The following is a 10,559-nucleotide window of genomic DNA, read 5'->3' as shown; positions in this document are numbered from 1 at the left end:
GTTGTTGCTCAGAGGTGAAGTAAAAATTTCTGGTTTCTTTGGAGACTCAGTTGTGTCACATGATATTGTTCTAAAAACTGCCTTAGAAGAGGATGTTTTTTGCTGAAGCACATACATAGGAGGATGTTTTGCTAAAAAAAAAAAAAAAAAAAAAAAAAAAAAAAGGTGTGTGGTATTTTTCTAAAAGCAGCCTAAAAAAAGAACATGTAATGTTTTACTGGAGCAGATGGGAAAACATGTGATGTTTTAAAAAAGAATATAAATATAACCTAACAGATAGTGGATGATGCTGTGTGGTATTGGTTCACCTTACCATTTGTTGCTGGTCATCATTTGTTGTGACTCCATAAAACCAACCAACCAACCAACCAACCAACCAACCAACCAACAAAATGCACCAAAGTACTTTTGGTGGTATTCCAGTGGCTTCTTGCTGCTTTTGTAAACTCAGGCCAATTGGCAGAGCCTCAGGGTTTCTTCTAGATCCAACTGGTGTTGTTGATTAGTAAATGGTGTTCACAAGTGGATCAAGCTGCTGTTACTGATTTGTGTAAACTAAAGTGCTAATGTTCTGACAACACCGATTGAATTTGCTCCAAAAAACTATTTCTAAACATGTCCACATCCTCTTTTGCCTTTCCTTTTTACTACATCTGGTGGATAGTGGGCTAGAAGGGAGGTTAATTTAAAAACTCTTATTAAAAGTAGGTTTAAAAAAATATAAGCCTACACAGAGGAGTCTAAGAGATCCTTCAAATAATGTCATTGGTCTTGATTGTCTATCGAAATTTGAAGCTAAATATCAGTTGCTAAAGACACAACATATTTTGGACACAGGACTTGGAGGAATCTAGCAGCATTCAACTTGGGAACCTTCCTCTGATGCTATGCAAGCTGTCAAGGGAGAAAAATAGTCAATAGTCTGTGGTGGATAGCCCTAGCCTCTTGTTGTCATGGTAATTCCACTCCTGGGAGGGGCTGCGAAGGAGGAGTGAATCTTGTAAACCTTCTGTCCAATCAAATTTGTTAAATAAAGGCTACAGCCAGTGATTGGGCAGTGGAAGAGGAGTGGGAGGAGCCAGAGGCAGGGAAAGAGGATAAGACCAGGAGAGCCATTGGAGTTAGGTTGTTGGCAGTTGGTGGAAGGAGAGAAGACGAAGAAGACAATGACCTAGGAAACCGCAAGTTGTTAAGAGCTCTCTTAGCCAGGGAATAGTGTAGTTTAATGGTAAATCTGCCTAATCTAGGCATGCAGCATTCATTTGATATTTATTGACTTGTGTCTTTTCTTCTATGGACTTCCTATGGGCAGGAGATTTACCTCAACAATAGTCTTACAGTTGTATAAGCCTACAAAGCATGACCAGCATAGCGAAATACTCCCAAAGGTGCAATAGTGGTTTTTGCATGGTGTATCCAATGGCTGTATAATTGGATTTAAGGCCCATTCAATATGAAAGAATTCATGCCTGGTTCTATAAACCTAGTCAATTACCCATGGCTGGTGAGACTATAGAACCTAGAGAACTCACTACTGCCATTTTCCTAAACTAGTGTAATTTCTAACTCAATTCTAAATACTTATCCTTATACTTACAGACAAGTATAACTTTTATTCTCTTATCAAAGAAGCTTCTTTTTGTAGCAGATGGAGACCATTACATAAACACATAACTGGCCAAAGTGTAGAGAACAATTGGTTGTGGGTTGCCCACCCCCCTTATACTTAAGACTCAAGGAACATCACAGAAGATGAGACAGAAAGACCATAAGAGCCATTGACCAGAATGCCTCCTGTGAGGTTATACTTTCTGTATTTGACAGGGAAGCTGCACCCACAAAGTCTCAGCAAGATGGTTTGTCTAAACAAGACTCGAACCGTGACATCATCACCAACTGACATGACAACCTGGACGGGGAAAATCTCAATTTACCTGATGAAGAGCTACAGGCGATTGATGACTACACAGGGATGGAGATTCAGTCTTCCCCAGGCATGAGCTCCGTAACTGGTTAGCCAATCTTAAGTGGTCAGCCCTAAACATGTACACAAGTGAGCTACACTAAACGGACTCAGCAGATTGTATTTATATGTATATATGTGAAAGTAATAATTAAAGAAAAAGAAGCATTGAATTTGAGGCAGGTAGTCAAACATAATGGAGCTGGAGGGCGGGGTGTGTGCTGTACGTACACTATCATATATGAATTTCTTTAAAAAAAATTATAGGGTGATTAAACACAAACAGAATGTTTTCTTGCTGGTTTACCAAGCAAGGCAGCCCTTCTACCTTTTGGTTTAGTGTCTCCCACATTTTGGCTACCTTAAGCAATCGCTACTAGTCATTGCAGGCCTGTTGGAGTCTGTTGCTTTCAGTACACAGGTATCCCATCCCATACACTATCACATTGCTTGCTCTCTAAGTGCTCTCAGCTCAGCTCTTAAACTCTCCACTCCACCTCAAACAGGTTCCCTTTGACTTCTGGACACCCTTCTTTGAGCTGGCTCAGAAACCGACTTTGAAGGATTATAAAGACTCCTTTGCTCCTCATGCATTGGCCACTGCTAGATTGCTGCTATCCAAAATGCCACCAGTGTGCCTTGAGCTCAGTGTATAACACTTTAGTGTGGATGAGTATTAACTGCAGATTTGCTTAAGTGCAGTGTTAGCTCCCATGATTCTACTGTGGTGGGAATGGGATGGGGCCAGGAACCTGCATTTTATTGAGCATCTCTGTTCTACCCCAGGGGTTTTATGGGTGCACTTCAGTACTGTAGTCAGAGAGGGCTCTGGGAGCCATTTAGTGCCAATCAAAGCTCTTTACTTTAATTTGCTTTATGCTTTGGCATTTAGTGGGCTGGAGAGATGGCTCAGCCATTAAAGCATAGGCTCAGAACCAAAATATAATTAGGCATTGGGTAAAATTTTAGTTGGGGAATTGGGCCCATCCATAGATCCAAGTCTGCCAAAGACTCCCACTTGTAACATGATGTGAAAGGCTGCCTCCACCTCATGATTGCAAAAATCAACAAACAAAAAATGCTCTCCCGGGCCCTTCTAGCTGTGGTGTGGATGTCTTTTGTTACATTAGAAAATGTGTGGATGTCTTTTGTTACATTAGAAAATATATATAGAAATATTTTGTGTGTTTTAGAAATAAGTTAATTATATCTAATATGTACTTTAATTATCTTAATTCTTACCTCACTCATGTTACCAATATTTTGGTGTATTTATTGAATGATCTGTTTGCACAGATTGAAAGAAAATGAAGTCTGTTATTGTATAAGTGTGTGTCTATTAGAGTCTGTTTCTGTGTGTCATTCCATTGGGATAGCTGCTAGTCTTTTCTCATTCCTTTTTAATTCTATATTTATATCATAATTCATTATCTGAAAGATTGTCTTTCTTCATTCTGAATATTCTCTCATATGTTGACTTTTGAGTCTCAAAGAATAATTTTTGCTTGGTTCTGAAAAACTCTTTACAAAAACAATCTGATTAAGGAAGAGATGATGACATCTTGCCATTTTGTATCTAGTGTGCATTCCAGGAGTAGAGGACACTCTTCTGTGTCCTCCTCCATGGTGAATTTTCATGGTCTCTCTGCAGAGTCCCCTCATTTCTGGTCAAGGCTTTGGTAGGAAAACTCCACAGAAGTGTGGTAGAGCAGCAGGTTGGCTTCAGAGTTGGGGTTAGATGCTTTATCATGTATCCCAGCTGCTCGTCTGTAGCACCTAGCTCACAGGTTAACTATGGATGAATGAATCACTACACACAGAGCACCCAGAATATTCTTGGCTTGCATTCAAGTATGTTACACGCTTGAAGGTAAACCCCCTTTCCTTGGAAATAACTCTTTATCGGTTTACACAAACCATCACTCACATTTATAGTTTCGTAACTTTTAGTAAGCTTAATAATTTTATAGTACTTATGTTTATACAACATAAGTGGAAACTCTGAAATGAGAAACACTTTCTGGCTGGGTGGGTAAAAGAATGTATACAGTCACTGAATAATAGATGCTTCAGATGGCTGAGACTATGTTCCAGAGACCTGACAATTTGCTGGCAGAGCCAAAGCAGAAGAACTCCTGCTTAGGATGTAACAGCAGAGTGCATAGAAAACCAAATTCTCAGCATCTTATTGGGCCGTGTTCAATGGGGACAGGGCCTGTTTAGCTCAGAGGCTGCGACTGTGCAAGCAGATTATTGGCCTCTGGCGCTACTGGCATCTTAGAATCCAACTCAACTGAAGCAGATGCCCTATAGGCTCTAGGGAATCGATCCCCTTCTGCCTTCACTCACTCCTTTAGGTCAGTGATCAGTATCACATACCACAGTAGAGTCTTCATTTTGAAGTTTTAACTCAGTGGATTTTGAACCAGTCACCAGTGTGTGCCATCTCATTTATCTTTGTGTTCAGGTTCTTAGCCAAATTCTAGCACATATTAGAGTTCAATGCATTTCCCAGTGAATGAAGTAGACTCCTGGCCTGTGCACAGTGCCAGTTGGGAGCCTTTTGAAGATATGCAGTCTACTTAGAACTGGAAACTGTATGATCTCTGTCCCTGCCACCTGACAAGGAAGAGTTGGAATCTTGTCAGATTCTCAGCCCTGATCTCATGTTAATTTTATGGTGCTTATGTTCACAGTGCTATAATACACTACAGAGCCTCTAATACCTCTCTAGAGCCCATAGCTAAAGAACCTGTACTGCTGTTCCCACCTGTCAGTCCTATCACGTGTCCCCTCTAAGATCCACTGGGCCACGTCTGTGACAACAGGCACATCAAAAGGAGGCAGATGAAAAATCAAACTCTCTAGTCTTTGGAAATCGTCTTGGCATCCTGGGAGGGAGCACGTATTCATACCCGTTCTGATAGGCCCTGAGAGAACCGAATCATATCACTGGCTCCTATGTGGTTTCTTGTTAAATGTTGGGGCTTAAAAAAAACAAAAACTCTTTTCTCACTACTGTGGCCATCTCCAACTGTGCTTCTGTTTCTTTGTTCCTTCACACAAACAGGTCTCAAATAAGACCTCTGCGTTTTCTTCTTTTCAACACAAGGTGCTGGCAAAAGTGAGTATCATGTGCATGAGAATGAAATTGGATCTATGTCTCTCACTCTTCACAAAAGTTAATTCCAACCAGCTCAGAGACTTTAATTTAAAACCAGAGACACCGAAACTGCTAAAGGAAAACATGAGGAAACACTTGACATAGGTATAGACAACAGATTTTTGACCAGAACTCCAACAGCACCAGCTCTGAGACCTGACAATGGGCCTCTATGAAATGTAAAAGCCTTTGCACGGTAGAAGATACTGTCAACAGAATAACCAGGACAGCTCACAGAGAGATATTCTCTAACAGCCATGCTTCAGACAGACAAGGGCTTAGTGTCTAGAGGACATGAAGAACTACAAAAAGTAAATAGCCACCTCAGTAAATAAGAATCAATGCTGCCAACCAACAAATGGGCCAACGATCTGAACAAATAGCTCTCAAAAGAAAGACAAATGTCCAGTTAATGTTTATAAAGGGTTCCTTATAAATCCTTATCCTTAGCCATCAGAAATGAAACTTAAGTGTTACTTTGAGATTCCATCTCACCGGATGAGAATGGCTGCCATTGAGAAAGCAAAGGAGCTGAAGATGAGGGAGAAAGGAAGCCCTCTTGGCTTCTAGTAGGTATGTAAACTTGTGTAGCCACAGTGGGAATCAGTGGGCGGGTGTCTCAAAAAATTCAAAATAGAAGCAACATATGATGCAACTCTATCACTCCTGGAAACAACAGGACAGATTCTACAGGGTACTGCAGAGGCATCTGCACGGCCTCACTGCACTTCTTAGAATAGCTAGGAAACAGTTTGAACTCCATGGAAAAGAAAAATGTGGCTCACTGTGTGTGGGATGAAAAACTGTGTCAGGATATTTGGTAAGGTAGAGCAGGTCTAGACCCGGAGACTTGGTGGGCACATGCCTGAGGCTTAGGTGACTCCCCGCTCCCTGACAAATCCCTGACTGGAGCACACCTGCCATGTTTCTCACATAAGAGACATGACCTGTGTTCATGGAGGCTCAAAACAGAATTCTCCATGCTAATGAGGTACCTAGAGGACCAGAGGGCGTAGCCAATAAGCTTTCCATCCTAGACATTCTTCCCTGGAAAAGGCATTTAATCCCAGGCCCACCCTGAGAAGTGGGGTATGGTTTTATGCATCCACCTTCCGCCACAACAATAAATAATTCAGAACCATGGTCTGTCTCTTTTCATCCGGATCTGGAGTGCAGAGCCAGAGCCTAATCTCCCGAAGAAGGCCTCTCTGCACTCCCAGCTTCAACAGCCACCAAGCCTGTGCTCTGTCAAGACAAGGACAATCACTGTAGGACTAGCCTGAGCTCCTCTCCTCCCCCTTCCCCTGGGCTAGACCCAGCTGTCGAGCCCCCACTTTGTTCTCAGCTCTTCCACGACTTCCAGTGTTGCTTGGATGTCCAGAACCTGAGAACCCCACAGCCTTATCGCGGGCCTGGGGACCCCCGAAGCAGCTCTGACTTTCCCACATCTCAGCCTCCCCAAGTGGCCGTGCCCTGTGGTGGAGCAGATTCGAGACCCACAACCCTACAACGGTATACAATGGAACTTTATTCAGCAGTAAGTAAAAATGAAATTACAAAATTCCCATGAAGATAGGTAGAACTGGAAACCTATATTAAATACTGCAATGGAGGCTCAGAAACACAAAAGCTATATATATATTTTCCTAATATGGGATCACAGCTCCTAACTATTTAATATGTGTAGCCAGGTAGAAGTGAATATGGGTAAAGCCAACAAACTGCAAGGAGCCCACGAGAATGAACACGAAGGAGGCTTTAAGCAACCAGCGTGGGGGAGACAATAGCTCAAAATGCAAAGGGGTGACTGGGGCCAAAGGGTGCAGAGGCCAAGCTGGGCAGGATGGTGAGGGAGAGGGAGCTAAAATATGTGTGAAAGTCCCACTGGAAACCTGTTACTCTGGAAGCAGACCTTGAAAGGAATTTAAAGAAGCCAACGGTGCTGTGAGCCCCCTTTACCCTGGCTTCCTTCTGTCCTTGCACTAGTCAGTAACAGTAGGTACAGCACCACCAAAGGTCATCACAGCAGACACAGAATCCTCTGACTGTCAGCGCTCTTCTCTTTTACAGTTTTCTTGTTTTGGAGATGGCCGAGGGCAGGGCTGCCCCTTTCACTCAGGGCTGCCCTTTTAACTCAGGACCGACCCTTTGACAGGGCTGCCCCTTTAATTAAGAACTACCTCTTTATATTTTTGTTGCTTTCGGCTCTATTTCCCCTCATCTGAGTATGGAATGTTGGAGGGCTTTAGAGTGCTACTCTTAACATTGGTCTGGTGATTGTGTGTGTGTGTGTGTGTGAAACCGAAGCTAAACACCTTAGCAGTTTGCAACTTTAAGGGTCTTGTACAAATTTTCTAACCGAAATCAAATATTTTCCAAGCAAATGGTGTTAATCCTTGAGGACTTATACCTAATCAGTTATGGCAAGTGGAGGTTACTCATTTCTGATTTTGGAAAAATTAAAATATGTACATGTTTTCGGCCTTGCTTGCCTGCAGACTCGCCGCCATGGGCCATGTAATCCGAGGGCAGAGGAAAGGCACCAGAAACACCATAAGGGCACCGCCCGCCTGCGTACTGTGGACTTCGAGGAGGGACACAGCTACATTAAAGGCATTGTAAATGGCATCATTCATTACCCTGGCCCAGGCGCTCCCCTCGCAAAAGTAGTCTTTCCTGATCCCTACTGATTCAAGAAGTGGACGAAGCATCGCAGCAGAGGAAATCCACACTGGGCAGTTTGTGTACTTCGGCAAGAAAACCCAGCTGAATATTGCAATATTTTGCCCATGGGCACCATGCCTGAGGGTACTATTGTGTGTTGTCTGGAGGAGAAGCCTGGGGACAGGGTCAAGTTGGCATGAGCTTCCGGAACTACAGTCATCTCCCACAACCCAGAGACCAAGAAGAACCAAGTAAACCTGCCTTCAGGGTCCAAGAAAGTCATTTCCTCTGCCAACAGAGGAGCTGTATTTGGTGTTGTGGCCTGTGGGGGCATATGGGTCCCTGTTACTGGAGTGCAGGGAAGTCCTCCACGATGGCCACAGGCCACAATAACACGAGAAAGTTTGTGGGTTTCCAAAGCGGCTTTATTGGCATGTTGGATGGTAGTTGAATCTGGATGTGCACCCCTCCCCCACTTAAGCCAAGGGGATCCTGACTTAAATAGAAGAAAGGAGGGACTGGGAAAAGAATACTTAATTAACTATGCCCTCTGGCCTTTAGGTAACTCATTAATATGGAAATCTCTTGAGGCCTGTAGTCTGTGTCCTCTACCTGTGCTCTTTGGGAGGGGCTGCATTGTCCTTACTTGACTGAACAGTGTAGATTAATGGAGATCTAGACCCTGGGTTCTGCAGGTGTGGCTGAATACCTGCTGTTGCCCAGTTGGGGTCTGGGTTCAAGGCCTATGCCACACCAAAAACCAAGACACCTACACGGCCCCACAGGGGTGGAATCGACAATCCTATCTTAAAGGCTGGCTGTGCCTACCACAAGTACAAGGCAAAGAGGAGCTGCTGGCCACGTTTGCAAGGTGTGGCCATGAATCCTGTGGAGCATCCCTTTGGAGGTGGTAACCACTAGCACATTGGCAAACCCTCCACTATCCAAAGATAGCTGGGAGCAAAGTGGGTCTCATTGCTGCCTGCCAGACTGGACTGGTTGGCTACATGGGACTAAAACTGTGCAGTAGAAGGAGAACTAGAGCTCAGGAGCTAATAAAGTATGTCCTTTGGCTAATAAAAAGAAATGTACATGTGACTTGACACCTTTTTAGGTTTTCTAGTTGCAACTGGTTTAACAGGAGAAGCAACTAAAAGTGTAATTAGTCATTGCCTACATTATTTTTCTATGCTTGGTGTGCCATATCAGATTAAGACAGATAATGAAACTGGCTATTGCAGTCAGGCATTTGAGATGTTTTGTTGACAGTTTAATATTACCCATATTACTGGGACTCCTTATAATCCTCAAGGACAACATATTGTGAAACAGGTATTGTGGAACTTTAAAATAATATCTTCATAACTCTCTGAGTGTGGGAGGAGCAGCTACTGGTGCTTCTACCCTGGTTTTGCAAGGAACTCTAAAAAATTGGCTTTTAAAAACAAAAGAGGGGGAGTTATGCTCTCCAAGGTCACCAAAAGCACACCTCGAAGTTGTCTTATTTGTTTTAAATTTTTTGCAAACTGATGCTAAAGGTCAGTCTGCAGCAGATCGCCACTGGCATCCAGTCACTTCCAGCTCATTTGCCAGGATGGATGACTCCACCTAGGTCCTATTGTAACAAGGTCTATTGTGGTAAACAGGGTCTTTCCGGCCTGCTCAAGGCTGGGGGAGAGCACACAAGAAGATCTATCATTAACCACTATGCTAAACACTGAATGCTGAAAATTTTGTTATTGATATTTTTTTCTTAATAAACTGCACCTAAAAGTATAGCATAAGATAGTACTATGTGAACTTACGTATGAAAAAGTCATTTCCATCTCAACTGATGGTCCATTCACAATGTCAAGATTGATACAGTTTTCATGCTGTCAAAAATGCTAATAAAGGGGCTGGAGTGATGCTTCAGTGCTTAGGACTGCCGTTCTTACAGATGATCTGCGTTCTGCTCCCAGCTCAGGTAGATCAGGCTCACAACTTGTAACTCCAGCTTCAAGGTGGGGTGGGGACCTCAGAGAGCTGGCCCTTTCTAGACCATGAGCCAGAATAAGTTCCTTCTGCATTATGTTACTCCTCTGAGGTATTTGGTCTCAGTGATTTAAAGCTAATTTACTCACTGACTTTGGGAAAGATATTTCCAGAGACAAACTACTAAAAGCCTTACTACATGTCTGTACTATGATGATTATTTCAACACATTTTGATACGAAATACTAATTTTGAAATTTAATGAAGCAAAATTTAACCCCTCCTCAAATAATCCCCCTTTTTCCTTCTTGGCATACTTATATTATAAAAATCATCCTCAATTATTACTAGGTTTTGAATCCCATTAACAGGTAATTGTGAGAAATTTTTCTCCCTGGAATAGAAGTATTTATGTACCATCCCAGACTGTGCTATTTGGCCCGTGGTGCCTAAAGCATTTGTTACCTAGTTTTGTACAGGGAAGTTTGCTGACTCCTCGATGACTCCAACATAATTTTTCCATACATAACTCAATTTCCAGGCCATATGCTACTGGACTTTTGACTGATTCTTCAGCTGCTTTGGCCTCTTTTTCTCTTCCTCAAATACGTTACAGGATCTCCCAAACCCACCTGCGACAGGACTCCAGTACCTGCTGCATCTTATCCCCAGAACACTTGAAAGTTCATTGTGTGCCTCATTGCTGTGATAAAATACCTAGACAAAAGTGATCTCAGGGAGAAAAGGTTTATTTCGATTCTCAGTTGAAGGTGGACTCCGTTACTTTAATATTGA

The 10,559-nt window shown here is 42.8% G+C and overlaps 1 pseudogene; it reads left to right on the top strand.

The window, feature by feature from the left end:
* Positions 1 to 7,634: 7,634 nt before the first annotated feature.
* On the top strand, positions 7,635 to 8,832 carry LOC117705972 (large ribosomal subunit protein uL2-like; annotated as a pseudogene).
* The last annotated feature ends 1,727 nt before the right edge of the window (positions 8,833 to 10,559 follow it).

This window comes from Arvicanthis niloticus, chromosome 3, assembly GCF_011762505.2.
Source record: "Arvicanthis niloticus isolate mArvNil1 chromosome 3, mArvNil1.pat.X, whole genome shotgun sequence".
Classification (NCBI taxonomy): Eukaryota; Metazoa; Chordata; class Mammalia; order Rodentia; family Muridae; genus Arvicanthis; species Arvicanthis niloticus.
The sequence above is the reverse complement of the archived record's forward strand: the minus strand, read 5'-3'. Positions and strand labels throughout refer to the sequence as shown.